General features: G+C 41.6%; 1 long non-coding RNA gene across 5 annotated transcripts; it reads left to right on the top strand.

The window, feature by feature from the left end:
• Positions 1 to 131: 131 nt before the first annotated feature.
• On the top strand, positions 132 to 25649 carry LOC310745051. 5 transcript variants are annotated; one of them, XR_014539860.1, is made up of 5 exons: positions 132 to 220; positions 10032 to 10095; positions 11811 to 12137; positions 20751 to 20922; positions 25568 to 25649. It is a non-coding gene; the product is annotated as an uncharacterized lncRNA (long non-coding RNA). The 5 variants fall into 5 exon arrangements; XR_014539861.1 differs by having other exon boundaries at positions 140 to 234; positions 11807 to 12137; XR_014539862.1 differs by having other exon boundaries at positions 140 to 234.
• The last annotated feature ends 977 nt before the right edge of the window (positions 25650 to 26626 follow it).

Here is a 26626-nt window from a genome sequence, read left to right on the forward strand (position 1 = left end):
CCAATAACGGACACCGTGGCAGGAGGCGGGGCGAGCCGGGGACGCGGCGCTTCAGGGCTGAGGAAGCGGAGCGGAGCTGAGGGGTTTCGGGCTCGGAAACGGCCCGAGCTCGCCGGGCTTTCTGTCAGGGAGAGAAGCTGCCTCAACAAGGGCAGGCGGCCTCCGCTCCGCGCTGCTTTCTGCCTCAGAAGCCCTGCTGGCCCGTTGGTTGTTTGTTTGGGTGTGTCGTCTGAGGTAACTTTAGGCCTCCTTCTGCGCCTCTTTAAGCCCCAGATGATTTGAATTACGAATGGTAAAAAAAAAATTCCCCAGAGCGCTACAAAAAACAAAACAAAAAAAGGGTTTGGGCACACTGCCGCTTGGTTCTTCAAATCGCTGCTCCTGGGCAGTGGCGCATTTACCTATAAGCTAAACAAGCTATAGCTTAGGGCACCACTCTCTTGGGGGCCCCCAAAAATTTTAAAGGAAAAAAAACTGGATGTACATTTCCAAAATATAAGATATAAAAATAAAACCTATATGCAGCAACTGTTTTGTGTTGTGTAGGCTCCTATGATGTAATGGGCCCCGCCTGCTAGCCTGCTCCCTAAAATATCACTGGTTTGCTTATTTCTATATATAGGGTGCCTACATTCTGCATGTGCAAATGGCTTTAGATACCTCTTAGGTCCATAAATTACCATACAGCATATATTCAACACAGTAAACAGCAACAATTTGTTGTTGACAAAGGACAGCTGGACATATAAAGGGCCCCATTACCTTCAGTAGCTTTGGGCCTCGTCGGACCTAAATCCAGCCCTGCTCCTGGGGCATTGCTGCCACCCACCCAATAAATAAAAATCTATAAAAGGCATAGCAAACAGGTTCTGCTCTGCCCTATCCCCTAACAAAAGGCATGCAGCCTCTAACACAAATCCTGGCTGCGCCCATGTCCTGTGGGATGGTTGGAAAAAGTATGGTCCCTCCAAACTATTCTGCCTCTAAAAGCAGGATTTGGGTCTCCAGTTGTTGGTTTTTTTGGACTACAACTCCCATCATCCCTAGCTAGCAGGACCAGGGGTCGGTGGGGTTGAGAATTTTAGTCCCCAAACAACAGCTGGAGACCCAAGTTTTAGGAAACCCTGCGCAAGCCAAAGGTGCGCATGTGGGATAGATAGTGTTCAGTCTCTGTAGTTCAGCCTTCACCAACCTGGTGCTTTCCAGGGGTTTGGTGCTGCAGGTTGGGGCTGTTGGGAGTTGTGGTCCGAAACGTCTGGAAGGTGGCAGGTCGACAAAGGCTTTTCTGGCATCTTGAGATGGAGCAACTTTGGAGTGACAGCATATTCTAGGGTAGTTCAGTGGAAGGAGGAGCACAGTGCTAGCCACGTCCAAAGCACTGAGCCTCTGGGGCTTGCCAGTCGGAAGGTCGGCAGTTCAAATCCCCATGACAGGGTGAGCTCCCATTGCTCTGTCCTGGCTTCTGCCAACCTAGCAGTTTGAAAGCACGCCAGTGCAAGTAAATAAATAGGTACCGCAGCGGCGGGAAGGTAAATGGCGTTTCCGTGCGCTCTGGCTTCCGTGACGGTGTCCCGTTGCTCCAGAAGCGGTTCAGTCATGCTGGCCACATGACCCAGAAACCTGTCTGTGGACAAATGCCAGCTCCCTTGGCCTGAAAAGTGAGATGAGTGGTGCAACCCCTTAGTCACCTTTTTATTTTAAAATATAATATGGTAGAATCTGTTTTAAATTTACTTTGGCAGTGTGAAAGCACTGATAGTTAAAGTATCTTTGGAATAAGATTAATTTATAAGTCATATGAAAGGGGGGCTGTAAAGATGGTAAAACCCATTTGATGTCACTAACTCCACACATGCACTGAAGGGGGGGGATTTATTGCAAGATTACGTTTATGTTATGAAGAGGCAATGTTGCCAGGAATTTTAGATCATCACAATCAAATTGGTGCATGGGGGTAAAAGAGTTTATTGTAAGTAACTTCTCTGAAGGCAAAAGCAAGCTTTAAATATGTTGTAATGGACAAACTGGCCAAGTTTCACTTAGTCATTATTTTTAAAAGGTTCAAATGATGGATTCAAAAGTGGGACGTACAACAAAATGTTATTGTTCCGGTTTAGCATTCCAGCTAGATATGCCCTATTTCAGAATGCTCCATTTCATTCCCCTTCTACCACTACCTAGCCACACCAGTACTGTACTCTATATTGTGTGACCACTGATCAGGCTCACTCTTCATTGGGCTGCTTCGTTTCCAAAAGGAGTCTGCTTTTATACACCCAGTTGTTTCAAACTGCACAGTATTAATATCTGCAATATGTTGCGCACAGAAGTCTTTGCACTAACTGGTCAACTTCATTGGATAGAACCCACAAAGTATATCAGGTAGTAAATTTCTCAAAATCACTGGTTAGTAGAATAACCACAAAATAAATGTGCCACAAATACCTGTGCTTCCCATTGCCCTGAATCTGAGCACGAAAACCTGGCTCCCTGCTCTAAAGATTACATATGTTTGACATACCATTCAAATAACCTTTAATGTCCAAACACTGTGGTTTGTCTATATTTACTGTACGGCATTCCTTCCAACATTGTAAATGTTTACTCTTTATGCACTGTTACAAGCCATGTTTTATACTACTGTTACTTGTTCCTGTGTTGCTTTAAAATGAAGCACTAAAATACATTAAGAAACACGATATTTACAACTGGCTTACATTTTCTGTGCAATGAAGAACTCAGGAGATACAGTAGATGATGTAGCTTCCCTTTTGCTTTACTCTTTCACGTAGATATAAAGCTACATTTAATACAGCTTGAAGCAAGTGAAGCTTCAGTGTCAGTCCATAAACAACTTACTTTGTAATTATGTGCATTAGCTTCATTACGATTGCTAGAGAGGAAGGGATTTGTAGGCTGCAACTACTTGAGTTCTAGCATGCTTTACTAGATACCTTGATGAGAAATAGTTCCAGAGAATGGAAGACAAAATATCTTTAAAAGCATGCTAGACTTCATGTCGTTGTAATTCTCAAGTCTCTTCCTCTCAGTCAAGGATCAAAATATAGCAATGAATTATAACAAATTAAAGGTTTTGCAGACATGTTTTAATGTTAGGAAATCATACCTACATTATCAAATCTGCTTAGATGAATTAATGTCAATGTTCTGTTATGTCTTAGATATCTTCTTTCCCCTTCAAAACTTATAGCTTTGGGGATTCAAACACAGGTTTTAAAACGTCTATCTGATGATGATTTACTCCAAAGTCCATTTTTGCATATGTCTGAATACGTCCCTGGTTTCTAGCAGCAACAATAGCAGCCTGGAAGCAGTGCAGATGTTTCTTTGATTGTATCTAGGGACATGTCAATGGTATTCTTAGAAGCAGAAAGATTTTGGCTTGGCAAGACAACTGGTGGCATTTTTCTCCTCATTAAAACATCAGCTTGATAAAGTCCATATTCCACTGCGTTCCAAAATGTTCAAGCTTTTTTAAACATTAGCATTCTAATCATTACATCGGACCCATTACATGCACAGGCTTCTAGCAAATTAGCTTTTTAGAGAGCTCTTCTTTTAAGGTCTTTCCTTCCATCAAGTTGACAAGTGAGAAAAAAGTCATTCTTAAGATTGCCAGTCCTGGATGCTTGTCGAGACAAGGAGGTTATAGTGAACAGTTAAATAAACTCGCCAATAACTCCCTTCCCCCAGGCCCAAGTCTTGTCTCACTCTGAGTTGGAAGAAAATTCAGTGCCTTCTAAGTCTTAGCAATGTTCTTTGTCAACATCCACTAACTTCAGACAGCATGAGCTGCCCAATGACAGTTTTATATGTGTCTCTTGGTAGGAGAGCTTAGTACTATTGTAAATCCCGTCTATATTCACAACTGTTGTGAGAAGAGAGAGCCATAAAATAAGACTGAAGCAAGAGATGAAGTGCAAACTACTTCATTTCATACTTTTCATCCGATCTGAATCTGTAGATTCAGGCTGGTAAGCCTTTTTTAATTCAAAGTTCTAATTGGCAGTTATTTTATAAACATCCTGGCAATGTGTTTATGTCTTAAGCAACCAGTGTTCCCAGGGAAGGTAAACATTGTCATTTTCTTCAAAAGTGTTGTCTTTTAATAACATGAGGAATAAATTATACTGTCATTAATTAGGAAATGAGACTCAAAACAATGGTGAGAACAGAACGGGGGGGGGGGGGATGCTTCACCTTTGCCAGTTCCTTATAAGACCATTTCATTGAAAAATATTTCCAGTAGTGTTGCTGATGGATGTGGCCCATTGTGGATTGCACACCATATAGCATTTTGTGTTTTCAAAACTGCTGTGGCCATGGGGTGGGGATATAGGGGGCTAGGCTATTTCTTGATGTACTTTTATTTATTTCAGCCATTTAAAAACAACAATTAGGTTTCTGGACCTTCTACAGTGGTACCTCGGGTTAAGAACTTAATTCGTTCTGGAGGTCTGTTCTTAACCTGAAACTGTTCTTAACCTGAAGTACCACTTTAGCTAATGGGGCCTCCTGCTGCCTCTGCACCACCGCTGCACAATTTCTGTTCTCATCCTGAAGCAAAGTTCTTAACCCAAGGTAATATTTCTGGGTTAGCGGAGTCTGTAACCTGAAGCGTATGTAACCCGAGGTACCACTGTACTTGAAAGGAGAGTTCTACCAGCACTATTCTACACAATTGTTCAGTAAGAAGAAGTAAACCTCCTGGTTTGCAGTTTTCTGTACAAGGTACCTTGCATAAATGAAACCTACTTGATGCTCCTCCCCCCAGGACATCCCATTTACCCTAAAACCTAAGGATCATATACTTACTGTTAAATCACCTTGAGATGTTTCCTAAGGAGCAATTGATACATGAAAAGAAGAAAACAAACAAATTGATTTTGTATCTTTGTTTCTTAAGTTAGCTTCGATTAGTAGGTTGCTTGGCACAGCCAACGGATTGGGTTGCATGTAGGCAGGAGTTCACACCTTTTTGGAGCTAGAAGATGATGTAATCGTGTTACAAAAAAGGATGTCCAGCTTTTTCCTGATGGGCATGAAGATCCCTCAACAGAAGGCTCAGATTGTGACCTGTGAAGTAGTGTGAATCACATGACTTGCAAACTTAGAAGTAATGAATGACACCACGGAGGTGTCTGATGGCATCATGGTGCCCACGGGGGTCAAACTGGAGACTCATAGAATCATAAAACTGTAGAGTTGCAAGGGATCCCAAGGGTCATCTGGTCCAATCACCTGCAATGCAGGGATCTCAGCTAAAGCATCCATGACAGATGGCCATCCAACTTCTGCTTTCTTGGAAAAGGAAGGAGAGTCAACAACCTCCCCAAGGGAGACCAGTAAGTTTTTTCCTGATGCTTAAGTCAGAATCTCCTTTCTTGTACTTTGAAGACATTGGTTCAAGTCCCACCCTCCAGAGGAGACAAAAACAAGCTTGTTCCCTCTTCCATGTGACAGTCCTTGGGATATTTGAAGCCAGATATCGTATCTCCTCTCTCCTCTTTTCCAGCTAACCATACCCAGCTCTTTCAACCATTTCTCAGAAGGCTTGGTTTCCAGACCCTTGATCATCTTGGTCGCCCTCCTCTGCACACATTGCAGCTTGTCAATAACCTTCTGAAATTGTGTTGCCAGATATGGACACAGTACTTAAGGTGTGGTCTGACCAAGGCAGAATAGAATAGTACTGTTATTTCCCTTGATCTGGACACTACACTTCTGTTGACTCAAGGCATAGACAATATTAAGCCAGATGCAGCAATGACCTGAATTGGTCTAGGCAGAATCCTGTGTTTCTTCCCCTCAGTGGGCCCAGTTTTCCCTGCCACTCCACCCAAAAAGAGGATGATGCATAGAGAAAATGGCTGCCTGTGCTCTCGCTCTGGATAACATGAGATTGAACTTTACATTCCCCTGGAAGAATGACCATTTCTCCTTCTCACTGCAGCTCCCTGTGCTCCATGAAAAGATGGGTGGGGAGACCTTCCAAAACAGTGTGGGATCTGCAGCAAGGTCAGCTTCTGCTCTTCTTCTAGCCTCTGCTGGATCTCAGTTCCTTCTGCAAATGGAAGGAGTCAATTTGTGGAAGGTACACGCAAGATCCAACTCATCTCCTCTTACATGGTTTGCACAACAACAATGCCAAGCTAAAAAAATGTGAACAGTGACCTTCAACTTGAAGAAGAATTCAGTAAGGAAAACTCCTGCTTAAATGTAGGTCTTAATGACTAGTAAGAAATGAGGGCTTTGCAAAACCAGTGAAATAAGTAAGATCGGACAGTCTCATAAGCTGAGACATATTCCTCATAGTGAGAGATTCTTGAGACCTATGGACCTACATTGCCTGAGGAAATAGAGCACATGTTTCATAGCCAGTTATGAAACATATACTTTGCATGCCAATGGTTGGCAGATTTCACCTCTAGTATCTTAAAATGATTTTGGGCAGCAGACTGGGGGAAACCCTTGACCTGGGACCTTGGAGCACTGCCAGCTAGAGTAGGCAATATGGCTATAGTACCCTCATTAAACGGCAGTTTCGTTGTTTGCAAGTGTGGAAATGTAAATGAAATTGAGCTATCGCTGTTAGGCTCCAGTATTTCAGTCTTAATCATCTAGTTGAAACGCTAACTTTTGTATCACTTTAAAATATTGCTTCATGAAAGAATAATTAGTACCTCAATAAATAAGTAATATCCTTTAGGGCACATATATTTCTAACCAGGGAACTAACCAGGGAACTGACCATGGTACTGTATGCACAGGCAGTTTCTCTGATGTGACAACAGAAGTGAGGAAAGAGAAGTGATTATCCAGGAACTCTTTTCATCTACTTATGTCGTAGATTCAGTGGCGGAGCTTCAAGCTCTGGCGGGGGGGGGGTGAAGAGCAGGCGGGGGCGTGGCATGCTGCCCGCAGGGCCGTAGCATGCATCCTGGGGGTGTGGTGCAACGCCTGCAGGGGCATGGCGCACAGCGCTGGGGGGGCAGCCACGATGGCATCCCACCAGGATCATGCCGCCTGGGGCAGTGCGCCCCCCCCCCATACCCCTGTTCCTCTGCCAGTGCCTAGATTTGGTCAGATGGACCTTAGAATTGAGAGAAGAGTTCTTTCAAAATGAACAATCTTGTAAACTTATTCTAAGGGATCCAGAAGTTGTAATCATTGTATAAATCTTTCCACAGGAAAGAAAATGTAACCACTTTGTTTAATAATGATAATAACAGCAGCAGCAGCAGCAACTCAAAGTGGAAATGCATATTTAAATAAATAAATCCCCAGGCTTCTGGTTTGAAAAACTATTAGCTGGAAATAGAAAGTTGTAACCTGACACTGTATGTTTAATAGCAATCACTTGAAAGAAATCTAATTGAATATTTATATCAACTGAATATATTATATCATCAAACTAAAGCCTCACTGAGAAACAAATGCATGGGAAAATAAAGTAGTATTATAGGACCAAGCCACTTACATGAGTAATCCCCCTTGAAGCCAATGGGGTTGTTATGAGTAATGTCTGTAAAATGAGCTCAATTTCAGTCAATCTCCTTTGCTATTTTGTGATATTGATAGATATTGGTAAACATGTTTAACTAGTTATTTGTATTGTTCTCTCCTGTATTGGTCCCTACAGCCACAGCAGGTGCTGTAATTTTCCAACAGTTTGACTTCAACCCCAAATCCAACCCAAACTCCTCCATTGTCTCCCAAGACAGACGGATGCCAACAAAAATGTTTTGTTCTTTTACAAGCCAGTCCTAAACCTGGAAGATATGATTTTCATATTGGATGACAGTAGGGTATTACAATCTAGTGTAAACTCTCTAGATATTTGATGTTCTGCTATACTTACTCCAGGATGTCAAAGGAGATATTTATGCATATGTTTTTTGTTCACTTGGCCTTGTACACCTGGCTTCTGCAAAGCCTATGAGCTCCATAAACTAGTAAGTTTCAGCCATAAGTATCTTCTGTTAGCTTTGAGGTGATTCAGAAGAAGAAACAGGTAGGACTCACAGAAAAGAAGACATATTAAACAATGAGTCTTAACTAGGTTTCCCAACTGTCAGAAATCCCTTTGACATGGACATGAAACATATTGGGATGTAAATCTCAGAGGTTGTGGAAGCTGTTCTAGTTCTCATGCAAAATCTTGGCAATAGAACAGAAAACTTGGAGATACTGTGTATTTGGCTTCTAAAATGAAATATAGAAACCCAGGAGATTAAAATGGGAAATTCATCTGCTGAAACAAAGAGAAGGGGAGCCAAAGTCAATGGCATGAAGTGCAGATAGATACCAAGATGTCTTCTGGCACCAAGGGAAACATTTCTCATTGGTATTAGTGAATCTGGGGGCATGATGGGAGATGGAGGACAGATTTTAAAAAACAACAACCAAAATCACTACATTTCATGGGGGCAGTTCAAAAGAAAGTAAACATTTGCTGTGCAGCATTGGCAGCAAAGAAAGAGTCGTAAAATATTTCTTCTGAGTTGAGGGTTCAACCATATAATCACAGTGAAAATGAACATCTAGAATCAGTTGCTATCAGATTTAGGGCGTAGTCAAAGGAAATTGATTAATTTCTGGACTAGATTAACTTTCTACAGTATAAAATGGAGAAAAATCCGAATAGCCCAATTATGTGCCTATTCATTAAGGAGTGAAAAACTAAGTTTTAGCTCCTGTTTCTCATCTCTGAATGCCATACTGTATATCATTATTTTACTGTTTCAGACATAGGGAGGGTATAAGTGACTGAACAGGTTGGACAGTGTATGGTTCTGAGAGAGAAAGATTGTGGAGTTGATAATCTCGTCTCCATTCAAACATACACCTACCGTTCTTTGCTTTCCTTCCAACTCACTCTAGCCTGCAATTATTCTGGGTACTCTGGAATTCTGCCGCGGTCCTGGATTGGGCCTGTTATGAAGCAACCTGTAAGCTGAATGCAAAGCTTCTTTTGAACATGACCTCAGCTGGTGAAAGGATAGTGATCAGTCCCCATTATGCAAACATAGGTTGGACTTTTCACTACTAATCAAAGTTCACCCATTACTCCACTTATTGGCAGTTACTCCTGTATTCTAATCTTGATATATGGAGAACATTAAATAAGGCTATACACCATAAGTTAAATGCGCTTTGAGGGCTTCTTGACTTTGTGTACATTTAGAGGTTTGAGACATATAAATGTGTGCAGGCACGTTTGAAACAAGCCAGATCTGCTTACTTTTCCAACTTAATTGCAGAACGGGCAGACTGCCCTGCTCTCCTGCAACTTTTTAATGTAGGGAAACTGTCAGACCTGGCTCTTCCTCTTTCAGCAGAAATGTGTGAGCTGCTCCCATCCACTTTTAGGACAAAATTAAGATTACTGGTGCATTTTTTTAAAAAAAATCTGGCACACAATGATTATATAAACATCTGCAATTTTAAAAATGTGGGCACATCGTGAGATGCTTCTTTTAGGACACCCTTGAAAAACCAAAGATGCTCTTCTGTTCATGAAAGGGTTTCTTCTGACCATGCAGAAGAGCGCTGGGTGGAAAAGTGACCCTGAATCCAAATAAGTTGTTCCATTTGCACAATACGCTGCATAACACGTTGCACAAGCCTTTTCTGAAGACCTTTTTATGACTCACTGGAGTTTATATGTTGCAGCCTGTATCATTTCACAGGCCCAAAGCCTTCCTATTCTTCTTACACTCCCTGCAAAAAAAAGAAGGAAAATATGCTACTGTCATGGATGCTTTAGGTGAGATTCCTCCATTACAGAGGGTTGGACTAAATGACCCTTGGGAGTTGCTTCCAATTTTACGATTGTATGATTCTATGATTGCTCAGCCCAGATAAGTAATTGGTTCACCTAATAATAATAATAATACACTAGTTTTCTTCAATAGGACAAAATGAGCTTAAAGTTCTACTGGTGTCTAAATTTGCTTGTTTCCTTTTTCTCTCCTAATCCATTTCTCCTTCTGTGTCATGTTTTTTAGATTGTTAGCCTGATGGTAGGGACTGTCTACTTTGAAAACCACTCCAGGACTCTTTTTGTCAGAGGTGAAAAAAATGCTTTTAAGTAAATAAATTGTTTGTGAGTATACTTGAAGTTAGGCATGAAATGTTGCATTTCCACCCACAAGTATGTGAAATATTTGGAGAGTGAAGTGAACAAAATGTAAAGATACAATAAATCAGATGTTACAGGATTGCTTTTAGAACCCAAATGTTTTAAGATTGATAATCCTGTTTAGCTCTCCAAATCCCATTGGTTCATTTACCATGCTATTAATAGACCAAGTGATTGCCATCATTAATATCTCCCACTTATTTTATCCATCAATATCCAGACCCATTTAAAGAAGTTTATAGCCCCAGGAGCAGAAATTAAAAGCATAGGTTCAGAAAAATATATAAGGTTCAGAAATAATATATATATAAAATTCAGAAAAATATAGGAAGGAACACCTGTTGAGAGGACGAATAAGTTCAATCAATCAGTATAAGTTTATTGTTCTAGCCAAAGGCCATGACAGACCTACAGCAACAGTACCAATAAAACAATACAGATGATATAACAAATATGTCTAAAACTGTGTATGGCTGAAAAGCATGGACAAAAAATACATTGAAATATGGCGTTGAATAATAATGTGCAAAGTGGGTTGGCAAGAAGGGTAACAATAAAATAACTGCATAGGATTTGAAAGGGATGAGGGCTGAGGCAAAGTGGGAAGAAGAATTATCAAGTCATATAAGAAATATTCTAAGAAGTGGTTAATTCAATATATAATTGAAGAGAAATGAGAAAAAATAAATCAGCAAGAACGACATAAAGCCAAATGAATAAGTCAAAATGGCATGCAAAAGATAAAGAGAAGGGTGTAGAGTTGTTGGCAACCACCAAGCTGTGGATTTTTAAATTCATATATTTTATAGTAGATATCCAGGCAGCTAAACAAAGTACAAATAGGTGCATATATTAGAACAAGAAGCAAAATCACATTGTCGCCTTTCTGAAGCCTGTAAAAATGAACTATTAATTTCAGTGGAGTTGAGACTATACTTCATACTGATTCTCACAGCCATGTTGAACTAAAGGTAATTCAGTTTCTTCCCCAATGATTTTGTTTGACTCCCAAATCCAGGGATTCATCCTACTGAAAAGTAACATTTTGAGATACATAAAAATGGCCATATTTGGAGGTCTCCAATTTCAGCTGTGCTGATATCATATTGAGCTTTAACATACCTGTGTTCTGCTTTTAGATTTCACAGATGTGCAAAACTAATTGACCCAGTCTGGCACACCCATTCAATATATGCCCAAATATTGCCCCCAAATTCTCCCTTCCACTTAGGGAACCTCCACTGAATAAAACTATATGTGCAATAAGAAAAGAGGCATTTTGGATTCTCCTTGTTAAGCATCCAACAGTGCAGCCCTGCACATCTTTACTCAGGTGTGAGTTTCACAGTATTCATTGGGGCTTACTCTGTAGTAAATGTGTTTAGAAGTTCTTCAACCTTGTTTTCAAGTTCCTTACTGCCAGGTCATCTCATGCTAAAGTTCTGAAGGAGTCCATCTCTCTTCCCATGAATTCTTTCTCTTGGTGTATTCCATTCACCTTCACTAGATGCCCTTCACTAGATGTCTTGGGCATCTATTTTGCATTAGGGTTAGGGTTAGGTCTTTATTATCTTCTCACAACTGCATGTTACTGTTACTGTGTGTTTCATTGTACATGAGTTTCCATTCCTATCCACAGAGGCAGCAAATCTGTCTGCAGATGGATCAGATGCCTAAGCTGAAATAAATGTGAAGAACCATTTTATGGCCTGGGGGAAGTTATGCATACACCAGAGTTCTTGCACCGGTAGGAAATGTGCAAAAATCCAGGTCTGTCTCATACATTGCAATCCTATACATAAATGGAGAAGTAAGTTCAGTGGGACATTCTCCAGCAAGTGTGTTTAGGATTGCAGCCATTAAAAGCTAATTTTCTTATTTGCATTCTTCCTAGATGATTTTGGATTGACCCTGAAAAGAGAGTGCATTTTTGGGGGGGGGGGGGAATCATTGTGCTACAGACATTGAAAAGGTAAGAGATTTAGATTTTCTCTTCCCCCAACCCTAAACTTTTGGAATTAGTTTGTACTGTGTGTGTTTTTTAAAGAGCTGCCAAAATGCTGATTCATTCCACTTTGTAGATTAGATTATTTTAAATGTCTTATAGAGTCAAGCCCTCTTTATGTCTTCCTCAATTTGCCACAATATTTTGAAATTGTCCGGGACATTCCCATAAGTGATCTGAGTTTCATCAAGCTGAAAATGAAGTCACCAAAGCAAAGCCATTTCAGTGTTCTTCGAGGTTTTAGGTTTTGCCTTTCTTTTCCTTTTTTTAATCAAATCACAGTTCCAGCCAGGTTGTTTCATTCTTTCCCATACATACCACAAAGGATACACAAAGTTAATCAAGTGTGGCCAGATGAAAAGCTGCTTATGTTGTGTGTAGGAACTGACATCAAGCATTATTTCAGTGACATCATGAGAGATTTTTAGAATTGGCAATTAAATGGGGGGAAAGTGGTTCTAAATAATTCTGGAAAAATGACATGTGATGTGGTTCTTTTAGAAAAAAAAAGTTGGTGTTTCTAGGTCAAATTTGCCAGATCTGAAATTACACAGGCAATTTCATTGCACCCCTTTTCACCACAGCCAATCCCAAACTTGAAATTTGAAAGCTAAACTCTGCCTTCATTAGGCACGGAGCAAAATCCAAAGAAAGCTAAATCAGATTAAGGGTGCTTCTAAGTGGGAAACTGCTTGGGTAGGTATACTGACTTAGCAAACCTGATACATGCAAGTCATCCATGCAGATTTCTTTCTGCACCATTGCTCGTGCCAAAGGCAGACCGAAGAATTAGCAGCAGGACTGCACCAGTGTCACTGCACTGCATGGGGAAAATTGTGTGTAAAGTCCAGTGTGATAACTGGTAGGGTAGCATTTTTCCTTGTACTTTTAAAGAGGTAATAAAACATGGAGCTGGTGGTCCTGAAGAATGGTATCTAGCTGCATTTTAAATGCCCATGAAGCCAATGGCTTCAATCCTAAATTGCTCCCTTTCATATAAGGAGAGCACCTATTCCACAAACACCCACTCCATCTGCATCCCCTGCCCCGCAACATAACCCAAGCATTTGGAGGGGAAGAGGGAGCTGGTGAGTGTGGTGCAGAAAGCTGTATCCTGAAAAAATGAACCCAGTAATAGTCATGGGAAAAGTTAAGATCAAAGCCACTTAATTTCCTCATTCAAACTTACCTTTACCTGTATTGTATCCACCCCCTATAAAATGTAATAAATGTTTAGTAACATCAACTTAGTTTCAAAGTGCGTTCTTTGTGCTTATACTTGGAGGATTCATCCTGTTTGTTCTTCCTCGTGTCCATTAAAATGTTTGCAGATATTCCCTTGGGCCAGTTGAAGAAGTTTGAAATGATTTGCTAGGGAGACCGCTTTGTAGACAGACACTCTCAAGCAGAATATATATCGTCATTTTGTGATATAATCAAGTTGACAATGACTTTTAGGCGACTGATCATGGTCACTGGTAAATCTCTTGATTTTTCAGAGAGTTACATTGTTTGGGATTTTCAGCATGTGAATGTTATATACCAAAAATTGGACATTCGCTGCAGTTTGTGTGTGTGTGTCTATCTGTGTATGCACACACACATATTCAGAACTCTCTAGTATATGTAGTATATTCACACAACATTTACATGGAACTGTGAACATTTGCATGTGAATAATCAAATTTGGACATTCGCTGTATGTGTGTGTGTGTGTGCACGCACACACATCTGTAGCTGCCAACTGAAGCAAGAATGGGTTATATTTACATGACTCCATTAGTTTAACTATAAACAGCTGCTTTAATTCATACCATATTCTCTTCAATTCAGAATTACATTAGTTTTAAGGAGATTAAATGGTCGCAATCCAGAGAATCAACTCTTCACAGAGAAACAGGTGTCTGCCAATGAGTTCATGAGATGTAAGAAGGGAAATCTGCAGTGCTTCAGACACCTAATAATGTTTGTGGTGTTCAAGTTATGCCTCTTTATAAGTACAGAACATATTGTCCAAATATTTTCTCCTTTTAAGCTTTTAGGCTACAAAATCATTTATTCTGGAGCAGTACCAGTCCACTAATAACCCAGTCCTTGTGACACCACTTCAGAAGTACTTAGGTATATTATTAATAAGTTTATGATAGATGCACAATTTCCCAAAGATGACATTATGCTGGCATTATCTGCATCAAGGCAGATAAATTTAACTGCAGTGCCATATTTTCCAGTCTGAATTTAATGTGACTGCCCTTTAAAACGTTATTGAGCTAATTGACATGATTCTGTGGTTTTAGGGGGAAAAAAGAAGAAGAAGAAGCAAAGCAGATGTGTATTATTAATCCTAATCTAAAACATTGGTTTTTGAATGTTTTCTTACTTGTAAGCACCAAAATATCTTGGAACATATAATAAAAAAACAAGAAAACAGAAATCTGAGATGGGAAAACGGAGTTGCTAGAAACGGACCTTTTAGCAGAGCAATTTTCCTATACATTAACCACATTTTAGTGATAGATAATGTTAAACAGGCACAATCGTGGAGGAAAAGTACAAAACAGTGGATTTTAATAGATCCCCTCCCACAAGCAAACTGATAGGTGAGTTAATTTAAACTCCTGCTGCTCATAGAATTTCTATAGTGGTTCTGGCTACATTTCTCTGACCAATGACCATTTGGAAAGGCTGTCTATGGGGCTTCCCAGATTATCAGTGTGAGTTCAGTAAGGGCATGATCTACACATGTCCCTGATGCATGGGCCACTTCCTGACTATCTAGTTCTCACAAGTGAGCCATGACAACGCCCAGACATACCTGAACTCCAGGCGAATGCTCTCTTTCTACAAAAGTGGCTATAACTAGTAGAAAAAAACCATGATAGCCTCTGACTGGATACTGGGAATCTGAATAGAGAAATGCTTCACAGGCTGCTTCTATATTGTAACATACTGGCACAGCCTTCCCCAATCTGGTGATTTTGTGTTTTGGATTACAGCTGCCATCAGCTGATAGGGTGTATACCGTATTTTTCACTCTATAGGACACACTTTTTTCCCTTCAAAAATGAAAGGGAAATGTGTGTGCGTCCTATGGAGTGAAGACGCCATAGCCCCGCGACCCTCTCCCGGCTGGAGAGGTGACACGCGGCTATGGCAGGAGCCTCTTTAGCTGTGTGCCACCTCTCCAGCCGGGAGAGCGCGCGCGGGGCTAAAGAAGCCATTGCCCCGCGACCCTCTCCCAGCTGGAGAGGTGACACACGACTATGGCAGCAGCCTCTCCGCTGCGCCTTTCCGCTGCTCCCTGACCTGCTCTTTGGGGCTGGTGGTGGGCTTCCCACCGCCAGCCCCAAAGAGCAGGTCGAAAGGAACCTGAAGCCTGGAGAGCGAGAGGGGTCGGTGCGCACCGACCCCTCTCGCTCTCCAGGCTTCCAAGGTAGCCGCCTGAATGCACCTTAAACGGCACCTTGTTTTAGAGCGGGAAAACAAGAGGGGGAAAATGCTCCAGCATGGTTACTCTCACAAACTGCAGTGATACACCACTGTTTTGTGGGATATTAAACTAATAATTCATGTTTTGCCAGACAGGTGCATGAAAGGACTGAGGCTCACAGAGCTTTCCTGGTGGTGCCTCCAAAAGTGGGAGACTCCTTTGACCCCCTCCGCAGCAGCAGCAGGAGGAGGAGCTGGCCACTGAAGCTGTGCCGCACTTGGGTCCACGTTTGGCCTCTTCCTCCTCCCCCTGGTCTTTTGGGACATGGGGGGCCCGGCCTCTCAAAAAATATTGGGGGAAACCAAAGGGTCTCAGCCCCCAGGAGTTGGCAGCCCTGCTTGAGGCACAGGTAGTCTCGGTGGCTAGTAGTCCCTTTTACCAGCTTCAGTTGGAAAGACAACTACAGCCATTCCTGGACCAAAAGAGCTCAGCCACTATATTTTTGATGTGGATAACCTCAAGATTGGATTACTGCAAAGTGCTCTATTTATGGCTTCCTTTGGGCTTAATCTGGAAGGTGCAACTGGTGCAGAATGCAGCAGTGAGATTGTTGACTGGGGTAGCCCATCACACCATATAACCCCCCTGCTGAAGGAACTGAACTGGCTACCAATGGCACAGTTCAAGGCCCTGCTTTTAGCATTTGAAGCCTTAAATGACTTGGAACCAGGATATCTAAGGGACCACCTTGTACACTATATCCCTGCCCGGCAACTGCTCTTCTCGGATTGAGCACGGATGAGAGTACCATATGCCCCAGAGGTGCACTTAGCCTGCACTAGAAACCAGACTTTTAGTGTTGCAGCTCCAGTTATCTGCAATAAATCACCAGCTGAAATCGGACAGGTGCCTAGCGCAATGATGTTCAGGTGCCTACTGAAGACCTTTTTGTTTAGGAAGGCTTTCCTTGAGATACAACTCAGTCATTTATGGAAGATCAATTTTATATCTGATGAAATGGTTTTGCTGTTTTTAGAGTCTGTATGGATGGTTTTATTGTTTTAGAGTTTGCTGAATTGATGTTCTTGTTCTTCAAAGCACTTGTGTTTCAGTATTTGATTCTCCTTTTTTCTTTTTCTTTTAACTGTGTCCACTGCTTCACACAAGCAAATGTGTGCAGGATTGGGGGCAGCAACTGCTTTGACAGCAGAACATCACAATTTGTGGCTTTACCAAGCAAAGATAAACCTGTATTTGGCAACAGTGCATAGCTGACAGCCCTTATTTCAATATAGTATTGAAGTATCAGGATTGCCATGTGAGTACAGAAATGGGAAGAGGTGACAAGCCTATAAGGTAAAAGGTAAAGGACCCCTGGACAGCTAACTCCAGTCAAAGGTGACTATGGGGTGCAGTGCTCATCTTGCTTTTCAGGCTGAGGAAGCTGGCATTTGTCATAGAATCATAGAATCATAGAGTTGGAAGAGACTACAAGGTCCAACCCCCTGCCAAGCAGGAAACACCATCAGAGCACTCCTGACATATGGTTGTCAAGCCTCTGCTTAAAGACCTCCAAAGAAGGAGACTCCACCACACTCCTTGGCAGCAAATTCCACTGTCGAACAGCTCTTACTGTCAGGAAGTTCTTCCTAATGTTTAGGTGGAATCTTCTTTCTTGTAGTTTGAATCCATTGCTCCGTGTCCGCTTCTCTGGAGCAGCAGAAAACAACCTTTCTCCCTCCTCTATGTGACATCCTTTTATATATTTGAACATGGCTATCATATCACCCCTTAACCTCTTCTTCTCCAGGCTAAACATGCCCAGCTCCCTTAGCCGTTCCTCATAAGGCATCGTTTCCAGGCCTTTGACCATTTTGGTTGCCCTCCTCTGGACACGTTCCAGTTTGTCAGTGTCCTTCTTGAACTGTGGTGCCCAGAACTGGACACAGTACTCCAGGTGAGGTCTGACCAGAGCAGAATACAGTGGCACTATTACTTCCCTTGATCTAGATGCTATACTCCTATTGATGCAGCCCAGAATTGCATTGGCTTTTTTAGCTGCCGCGTCACACTGTTGGCTCATGTCAAGTTTGTGGTCAACCAAGACTCCTAGATCCTTTTCACATGTACTGTTCTCAAGCCAGGTCCACAGACAGCTTTCCCGGTCATGTTCCCAGGATTACTAAACTGCTTCTGGTGCAACGGGACATCGTGATGGAAGTCAGGGTGCACAGAAACACCAAATACCTTCCCTCCACAGTGGTACCTAGGTATCTACTTGCACTGGTGTGCTTTCGAACTACTAGGTTGGCAAAAGCTGGGGCAGAGCAACAGAAGCTCACCCCATTCGAACCGGCAACCTTCCGATTGGCAAGCCCAAGAGGCTCAGTGGTTTAGACCACAGTGCCACCTGCATCTCTGGAAACCTATACCTATACTCAGAACTAAGTCCCACCATGTCCAGTAGTGGGATTAACCCCCAATGAACATGTGAACAGGTGACAAAGGCTGTGTACACATTAATGGCTTAAAACTGATCATTCTTTTTCTCAGCTTGGATTGAAACTGGTTTGGGGAAAACACATCAAAACTATGTAGACACGCCTGCTTACTCTGCATCCAGTACATTCCCATTACTGGTTTTGGAAGCAATATACACTCAATCCATCTATCCTGTTTTTGCTTGGGAAATACTGTGTTTTGATATGGTTTTCCCCAATCCAGCATCAATCCAAAACAAACCCTAGCTGGGTTTTAAGCCATTAATGTGTACACAGCCACTGCATTTCATGAGAACCCGCAGGTTAGATACAGGATAGATAGGGATTATAGCTAACATTGTGTGTACACCTCTTCCCAAACCAGTGGTGGGAGTGCACTGAATGCAAATTAAATGAGAATGTGTGCACAGCCAAAGTCCCAGGGGCTTAACACCGAAGTAAACATGCATAGAATTGTTCTGTGGAAGTCTTTTGGCCTTCTCCCCCCATGCAAGTCAGTTATGTCAGTGAAACACTTCACACCTGATATATCGTCGTAACCTTTTTAAAAAATGGATTGCCATTGGAGAGCTGCATAACGAGATGTGTGTCTCTGAATTTGGAGACACACCATTTCCCAAAGAATTAAGGTGGTCCAATAGAGCCTACTTTGCTCATAGTGCACACACTCTGATTTCTTTTGCCATGCCATAAGCTCTGGTTGAACAGTTGGCTTTTCTTTCAAGTGCTGCAGGAACGTGGAAAACCTGTTTGATCAGGGATGGTTATGGGACAGAAAGAGAAATGAGTGCATGTATATGCTACAAGCAACAGTGAACATCAGAAGAGACTGCCAGATCAGGCTAATGGCCCATCGAGTTCAGCATCCTGTTCTCACACTGGCCAATTCATACCTCTATCTCACACCATCTCTCGCCAGCCTCAATCGCCTTACATAAGATGTTACTGAAATTAAGCAAGCGAACTCAATGTATACCAAGAGGACTAAGCAGTAGATTAGATTCTCAGTGCAATTAGTTCTGGCCAAGTTCCCTTTAACTCCAGAGCCTGCAATTAACTTGCTCATTTCCTGAGCCCCTGCTCATTCTCATTGTCTCTTTGCCAACTGAAGTGCAACTAAGAGAACAAGTGAGAGAGAGGCCTTTTCAGTAGTGGCATCTTTGCAAGGATTATGCCCTTAAGATGGGCATATCGAATCCCCTCTTTGCCCACTTTTAAGACTGCTTTATCTGTTGTCATCTTTTATACGATGTGGTTTTTACTGCTATTTGTTTAATGCGTTGTATTGTTGGGCTTTTTTATATCCTAGATTTTGATTATGTCTCAGAATGGCAGTATATAAATGTTGGAATCAAATAAATAATTATTTGAAGATAGTTTTCACTGAATTTAGAGCCCCGGTTCACACATCCATTTTTGTCTCTTGATGACTACAAACATGTGAAACAGCCATCATAGATGAATTAAACCAAAAGGAGGGGTTTTGTATTGCCTACCGTACTTCAACTCAATACTTTGCAGTGGAAGCAGTTCATACATTCAGGTTTGTGTCACGGAGTAGTGAGCTACCAAGTGGTGAACATGCATTGTGTGAATAAGCCCTTATAAGAGTCCTGATTCTTTGAACTACATGTTTAGGAACATCATGCCATTATTTATAATTTCAACTACTGTCCCTCATGGTTTCCACAGAAACTGAGCCAGACGACCAAATTCAGCACATTTTCATCAAGCCAGTAAACCTAGAGAATGGTGAAATACTTTTTCCCCCTTCTGTGAATCAAAATAAAACAAAATGTGTTATCAGAGCATGGTTGCTATTCCTCTTTTGTGGGCAATTATACTATGGGGAAAAGCTGTAGAAAAAAAAGTAATGATGATTCTGTCATTTCTCTAGGCCATTTTGTTTCAGCTAAGGAGCCATTTCCCTCCTATTAAATTGCTATTTTAGGGAATTACACTAGTCCCCAGGCATGACTTAAGTCTCTATTAAAATGATTTTACGGTGCTTGTGTTTAACTGTCTGATACGTGCTTTTCAAGTCTACAGTTCTCTTGTGATTCCCAGTTAACGACAAAAAGAGAGGGAAATATACGCTTCATTAACCTATTAAGAAGGCAGGGCTTTTATTTATTTTTTATTGTCTTTATGAATACTGGGCAGGATCAGCAATATGTTGCTTTGGCAGTTGTTGGACAGGATCAAAACCAGGCATCAATATATGTGCTGTTAGTCAAGAGAGAACTATAATAAAGTGCATCGTGCAGGAAAAAGGAGAGACAATTACACAGCAATTGGCTCTTGGAGTGACAGTGGGGGCGTGCAGTGCTAACTGAACAAAGATATTGGATCAGTCTTTGCCAGCCTAGATGCTGTGGAAAACAACTCCAAGACTGATGAGCGTTATGGTCAAAAAAATCTGGAGGGCATTAGGTTGGCGAAGGCAAAGGTTCCTGGTTCCCAATCCCATACTAGCATTTTTTCCCTTTTTACTTCCAGGTACCCACCTGTTCCGCCCTAAAATAATCCAGTTGTAAACCCTAGGTATGGGCATAAGGAATAATTTTGGGTATGGGGAAAAATTGAAATGATAGGCGGGCAGAAGTGTGTTTAAGAAAAAGTGCAAGGTTCTCTGTTCTTCCTTTTCAGGTGCTGTACTGCGGTTAATGCCTAATGCATCATGCTTAATGACATCACCAGAGCCCACCCATGACATTGCCAGGGCCTGCTCCTAGGTCTTAGGTTTGCACCTTGAAATACCAGGATCTGGGATGCTCCTGACCAGGAGGGCTGTGAATCACAGCACAGCCAGGTCAAGCAGGTGAGGGCCCCTTCCAAGCCACTAGGGCACAAGTTACCCCTTCTTGTCAGTTAGATAGATTTTCTAGTAATCCAGATAGGTCTGGACAGTGGCGTAGCGTGGGTTGTCAGCACCCGGGGCAAGGCAAGTAATTTGCGCCCCCTAACCCGTGGATTTGTGCCCCTAACCCATGGATTTGCCCTAACCCCAGATGTTGCACCCGGTGCGGCCGGCCCCCCCTGCACCCCCCACGCTACGCCACTGGGTCTGGACAGAGGGAAGGAATGAATCTACTTTTTCCGGATAAAGCACTGAATATTCCTCCCACAAAGTTCTGTTACTTTTCCTTCCTGACATCAGCTTCCTCTGATACCTCTCCTTTCCAGACCAGCAAGTGGTTTCAGAAGGGGGAAAATACAATTATGAATGTGGAACAATATATAAAAGATTAGTTCTATTATTTTATCATTGAAGGAGATGCCCTAGTTACAGCAGTCATCAATTTCCCGTTACTGGCTGCTCCCTTATCACATAAAACCAGCCATTTCAGAATTAAAACAATATTTGATGCACTGTCACAGAATCAAGAACTATAACATGACAGAATCCAGTCTCCACAAATAATATTAATAGATAAACACCCCCAAAACTGCTCTTCTCGTTTGGACTCAGTCAACCTTATTTTTTTAAAGTAACCTTTTCCAAATTCTTCAAGATGTACTTAACAGAGGGACACCAGATACCTCCTGCTGCTGTCAGTAAAATTCTTTTTGCATGGCTTTTTGAATATTCTCTGGCCTTCATTTTAAAGTTGTTGCTCTCTGGTCATGTATAGATGCTCTCCCTCTCTGGTGCTTAAAGAGATGCTAGCAATCCTTTTGACATGAACGCACAGAATACCCGGTACAGGGTTAAAATGTTTGCCGGACATTATACTGTGCCAGAACCGTCCATGGTATTCCTGGATCTTTTGCAGCCCAGAGTCTCTCCAGAGAGAAATGTTGCATTCGTCTTACTTGCCCTGTCTAATTTAAGTGCAATATTTTGAAATGCAATCCCCTGAGGGAAGCCTGGAACAGAATCTTTCTCCCTTTTTTGCTACTGTTGGAGTTGTTTTCACATGAAGATTTGTTAGGAGATTCTGGAAGACAGACTCCGTGAGAAAATTCAGACAAAGAGAATTGAATATTATAGAAAGAAGAAGAGCCACTGGAAGAGATTGCAGCAGCAGTAGCCTTCTGCCCTCGCAGAGCATTCATCCTGCAACAGCTCCACAGCCAGAGAGTGACAGAGGCCCAAAGGTGCATTCCTGTCCCACACTGTGTCACAGCAGACAGCTAATTGGTCACTTGCAAACCACCACCACCACCCCGCAAAAAAAACCTATTTGATTCTTTCCACTTTTAATTTTGTTGCATTAAAAAACTTTTCTTAAATGCCACATTTATCTGAAATGCTCCTCTTGTTCTTCCTTTCCTTCCCCTTTCCTAGTTAAATAAATTCCTTGTTGTTTTCCCACTTTATCAAGTTGCATACTGACTTTCCTTTCAGGAAACATGGAGGCTGATTGGTTGGAGGCACCACACAGTATTTGGGAGACAATATTACCCCCTGTCTCCTAAGATCTCTCAAGTTCCTATAAGTGTTCAGCTTCCTGACACTCGATTGCCCACACCCAGCTATGAAACGGAAGTAGCTAAGCAAATGGCAGTCAGAAGAAACATGCCTCTTCTGTCTACACAGATCATACTGTGTGATATGCAGGGCATATCAGCCACCCCAGTAGATGACAACCACATGTTATTTATTATGTAACTAATAGAACATGGTGATTTTTACCAAAAGATACAAGGTTTGCCATTATGTTTGATTTGCACAGCACTTAGAGCTTGCTTTTGCTCTCACTCTCAGAGATGACTTTCAGTGCATCCCTGTTTATGCCAATAAATCTTCTTTAAATGATAGTTTGAAGTGAGTAATTTTACTTTGGGGGAAAGAATACTGGAGAAAGCTGGAATGAAATATTGAAAGTCAGTGTTTCAAATCCGAAATAATTTTGATTGCCAAAAACTCATTGGATAAAGTTCCCGTGTCTTTAAAGAACAAAAGCCCTCAAATACTGTATATTGTTTTAAGCATTCCAGGGGTTATCAGATTAGATGGCTTAACATTTAATTGTATTCATCACTTAGATATAAGATGATAGTTTTCCTTCTTGGGATCCATGAGTCAGATTATTAAATTTATTGTAATGATAAACACCAATATTTGAATCTGGTAAGTGGTGGCCAAGGGACTTGGTAATAAGATACATGACCTTTCACCCCTTGGGTCACTGGATCACATCCGTATTAGGTCAATAGTGGCAGAAAGTCATTACTTGACTGGCATCTGTTTGGTGGCCTTTGTGGAATCAGTTGACAGATTCAGACGAGTACCAAGTGAACAGGTGCTCTTCACACAGAGGCTGTACAAGGCATCCTGCAACTCTTTGCAAGACTTCAGAGTCCTTGCTTTGCTAACCCCTTGTTACAAGGAGTGACACATTTATGCTGAGAAGATACACAACACAATCATTTCGTGATTGTTTGTATGAGATTGGATTGCCTCTTCATTACTATAAAGCAGCTAAACTACTGTTGCCTGGTTCTCACAAACAGTATTGTACTTGATAAGCCTGTTACTTGACTATACCACTTAGTGAGAATTACACTAAGACATGAGAAAGATAAATCCTGTGGTCTGATGTGGAATCTTTCCTTTTGGTATGAGTTGGGATGAGGAACCCTGGAGTTAGATGCACACCCAACAGATCTTGTTTGGCTTCCAAATGTGAATTCTGCAAAATCTGATATCTGTGCAGATTTCTTAAGAAATGTTGCGTGCTCTCTAATGTTTAATTCCAAGGACTATGCATCAGTCATGTAAAGAGTTGGGCAGCTGTACCTCTATTAGCAGACAATCTAGGCGGAGCTCATTATCTGGTCATGCATCATTAGAAAGGATATGGAAGAAAAATGAAAGACTGCTTCCAAAACTGGAACCAAATACCCAATATTAAAAAGACAAGCTCCATGAGGCTAGCTTGTGCCATTATTGTAAGGAACAAAATTCAAATATGTGAAAATAAATCCTACTGCATGCTTTCTCCTCCCAATTCAGTTGTTGCTATGTACCTGACCTAGAGACGGAATGCTGGATCCATAAATGTGTCTGGAAATGCATTTTCCAGATCATTTAACACACTTCTCAGCTAGCAAACAGTAACCAGATTTTCATTAGAGCAGAATGATTAAAGTGTGCTTTAAAAGAGGCAAGTTTACCTCTCCTTGCAAAGTGCCTTGCATGGTACTTTGAAGTCTCGACAACCACGTGATTGCATCACCTGGTGCAATTGGACATCAGGTGATCAGCAGGTGGATGGCTCTGCCCACCTGTCAAATCTGGCCCAGCAACGGTGAACTTTGGGCTTTCAAATTTCAGTGGTGCCCTGTACAATGCCCAAAGTTGGTGCCCTCTCGCCTCTCACCTTACATTTTAAATCATTGCGGCACCCCTGCAATGCTCTCTTGGGCAAACTAGTCACGCTCCCCTAAATCTTGAGGATCATCTAGTCCAACCCTCTGCATTGCAGGAATATGCATTGCAGGAATATGGGGATCAAACCGGCAATCTAATCTGTGCTAGTGATCATGAGGACAGCACCAAGAATTACCAGTATGTACTGTGACCGTGCATATATCCCCTGAACTGCTGTATTCTAGCACAATCCTAAGCATGTTTACTCAGAAATAAGTACCAGTGTTTTCAAAGAACTTGCTTCCTAGTAAAAATGTACAGCACCACAGACTAGCAGTGCAGTCCTCTACATGTCTACTCAGAAACAAGTCCCACTGAGTTCAGTGGGATTTACTTTCAGGTGTGTACAGAATCCTTTGTTCATTTATTTGTAGACCTCTTTAGGTAAAAAGGTAAAGGTAAAGGACCCTTGATGGTTAAGTCCAGTCAAAGGTGACTATGGGGTTTGGCGCTCATCTCGCTTTTCAGTCCAAGAGAGCTGGCGTTTGTCCGCAGACAGCTTTATCATGGCTAAACTGCTTCTGGCACAATGGGACACTGTGACAAGTACCAGAGCGCACGGAAATGCTGTTTATCTTCCCGTCACAGCAGTACCTATTTATCTACTTGCACTGGTATGCTTTCAAACTGCTAGGTTGGCAGACCTTGTTAACCTTATGAGGAAAGGACTTGTTAAAAGTTGCTTTTTCACGTGGCATTAAATGGGATTTTTAACACAAATGTAAAACACTCTGCTTAGAGACAGTCAAACACCATTTAAAGATTATTGTAAGTAATTGGTATATAAATTATCCAAATAAATAAATAATATAGATATGGTAGAATTCATAGATAGGTTTTAAAAGTCTTCATTCCACATAATAATACAGATGATGTCATGAGAAAAGCTTATAAGAACTTAGCATAATGTCTGAAAAAATTAATTGTAATGTCGCTTTTAAAGGTTTTTTTTCTTGCTCTTTGGGCCATATGTGTATTTGAAAAGTATTAAATATCCAAGGTAACCAAATCAAACCTTGTTATTAAGTATAATATACAACTTATTCAGAACAAGGCATTCAAACTGTATTTTCTCATTTGTTCCAAGCCAATGTTGTCGTGATTGTTGCTGCTTAGCTGATGATACTGTCAACTGCGATAGGAGCGGTCCATGCAAAATACTCTCTGGGTAAGAAGTCTTACGTGTAACAATTTCTGTGTTCTGTAAAGCATCTAAATTGATGCCTGATATGTCGTTGTTGTAGCAGCAAAAGAAAAAGAAAAACCAGCGGTTGTGAGCACAGTAATGAAAACAGTAGTAAAGCGGTGATAAGTTGTCCTTAACTTCTGGTCATGACAAACACTTTGGAATCAGGGATGCCATCTATCTAAAATTCGCATGCCCTCCCCCCCGCCCAGCCTCTCATGCTCCACTCATGTGTGTGTTTTGCGCCCCCTGCAGCACAGTGCCCAGTGTGATCCCACTAGTCACGCTACCCTAAATCAGCCTCTGTTGTTGGTATTACCAGCCTGCTGCTACCACATGAGAAACTTTATTTGGTTACCCTGTGCCCTTAAGTCTGCAAAGACAACCCAGCTGTTGCTATGATTGTTGTTAACCCTGAGAATAACAAACTGAATTTGTCCGAGCCTCACTGCATAAGCAGCCATGTACTGTATTTGAAAGCAGACAAGTTGGTGGGACAGTGCCCCTATAGCCTTAAAGGACTAGTCTCCACTGCGTTGAGGCTCACAGATAATCAAGAAGGTGAGGGCCAGGCTCACGCTGCTTGCTCATCCCTTGATGACAACATCAAGTGATAACTGGACTGTCACAGATATAGCACCAGAAGCTGCATTTGTTTCGCCACTGATGGAAGTTTCATATGAGGTGACATCAACACCTCAAATGCAGAGCTGTTTAACAGAGTAGGCTGCCACATTCAGCTGTCAGTCATCACGTGTCCAATAATCAAGCAATGCATATTTATATGCATGTGTGAACCAGTCAGTGTTAGAAACTGAGATATGAAAGCTAGGAGCTAGATGGCTCCTTAAACTGAGGTTATGGGTGCAACAATGGAATGTCCAGGTGCGTTTTTTTATAACAAGAATACAAAGCTGAAAATGAATAAACTGCAGCTAAAATGTTATGTTCATTTTTCAC

Source organism: Podarcis filfolensis (genome assembly GCF_964270895.1).
Source record: "Podarcis filfolensis genome assembly, chromosome: 11".
Classification (NCBI taxonomy): Eukaryota; Metazoa; Chordata; class Lepidosauria; order Squamata; family Lacertidae; genus Podarcis; species Podarcis filfolensis.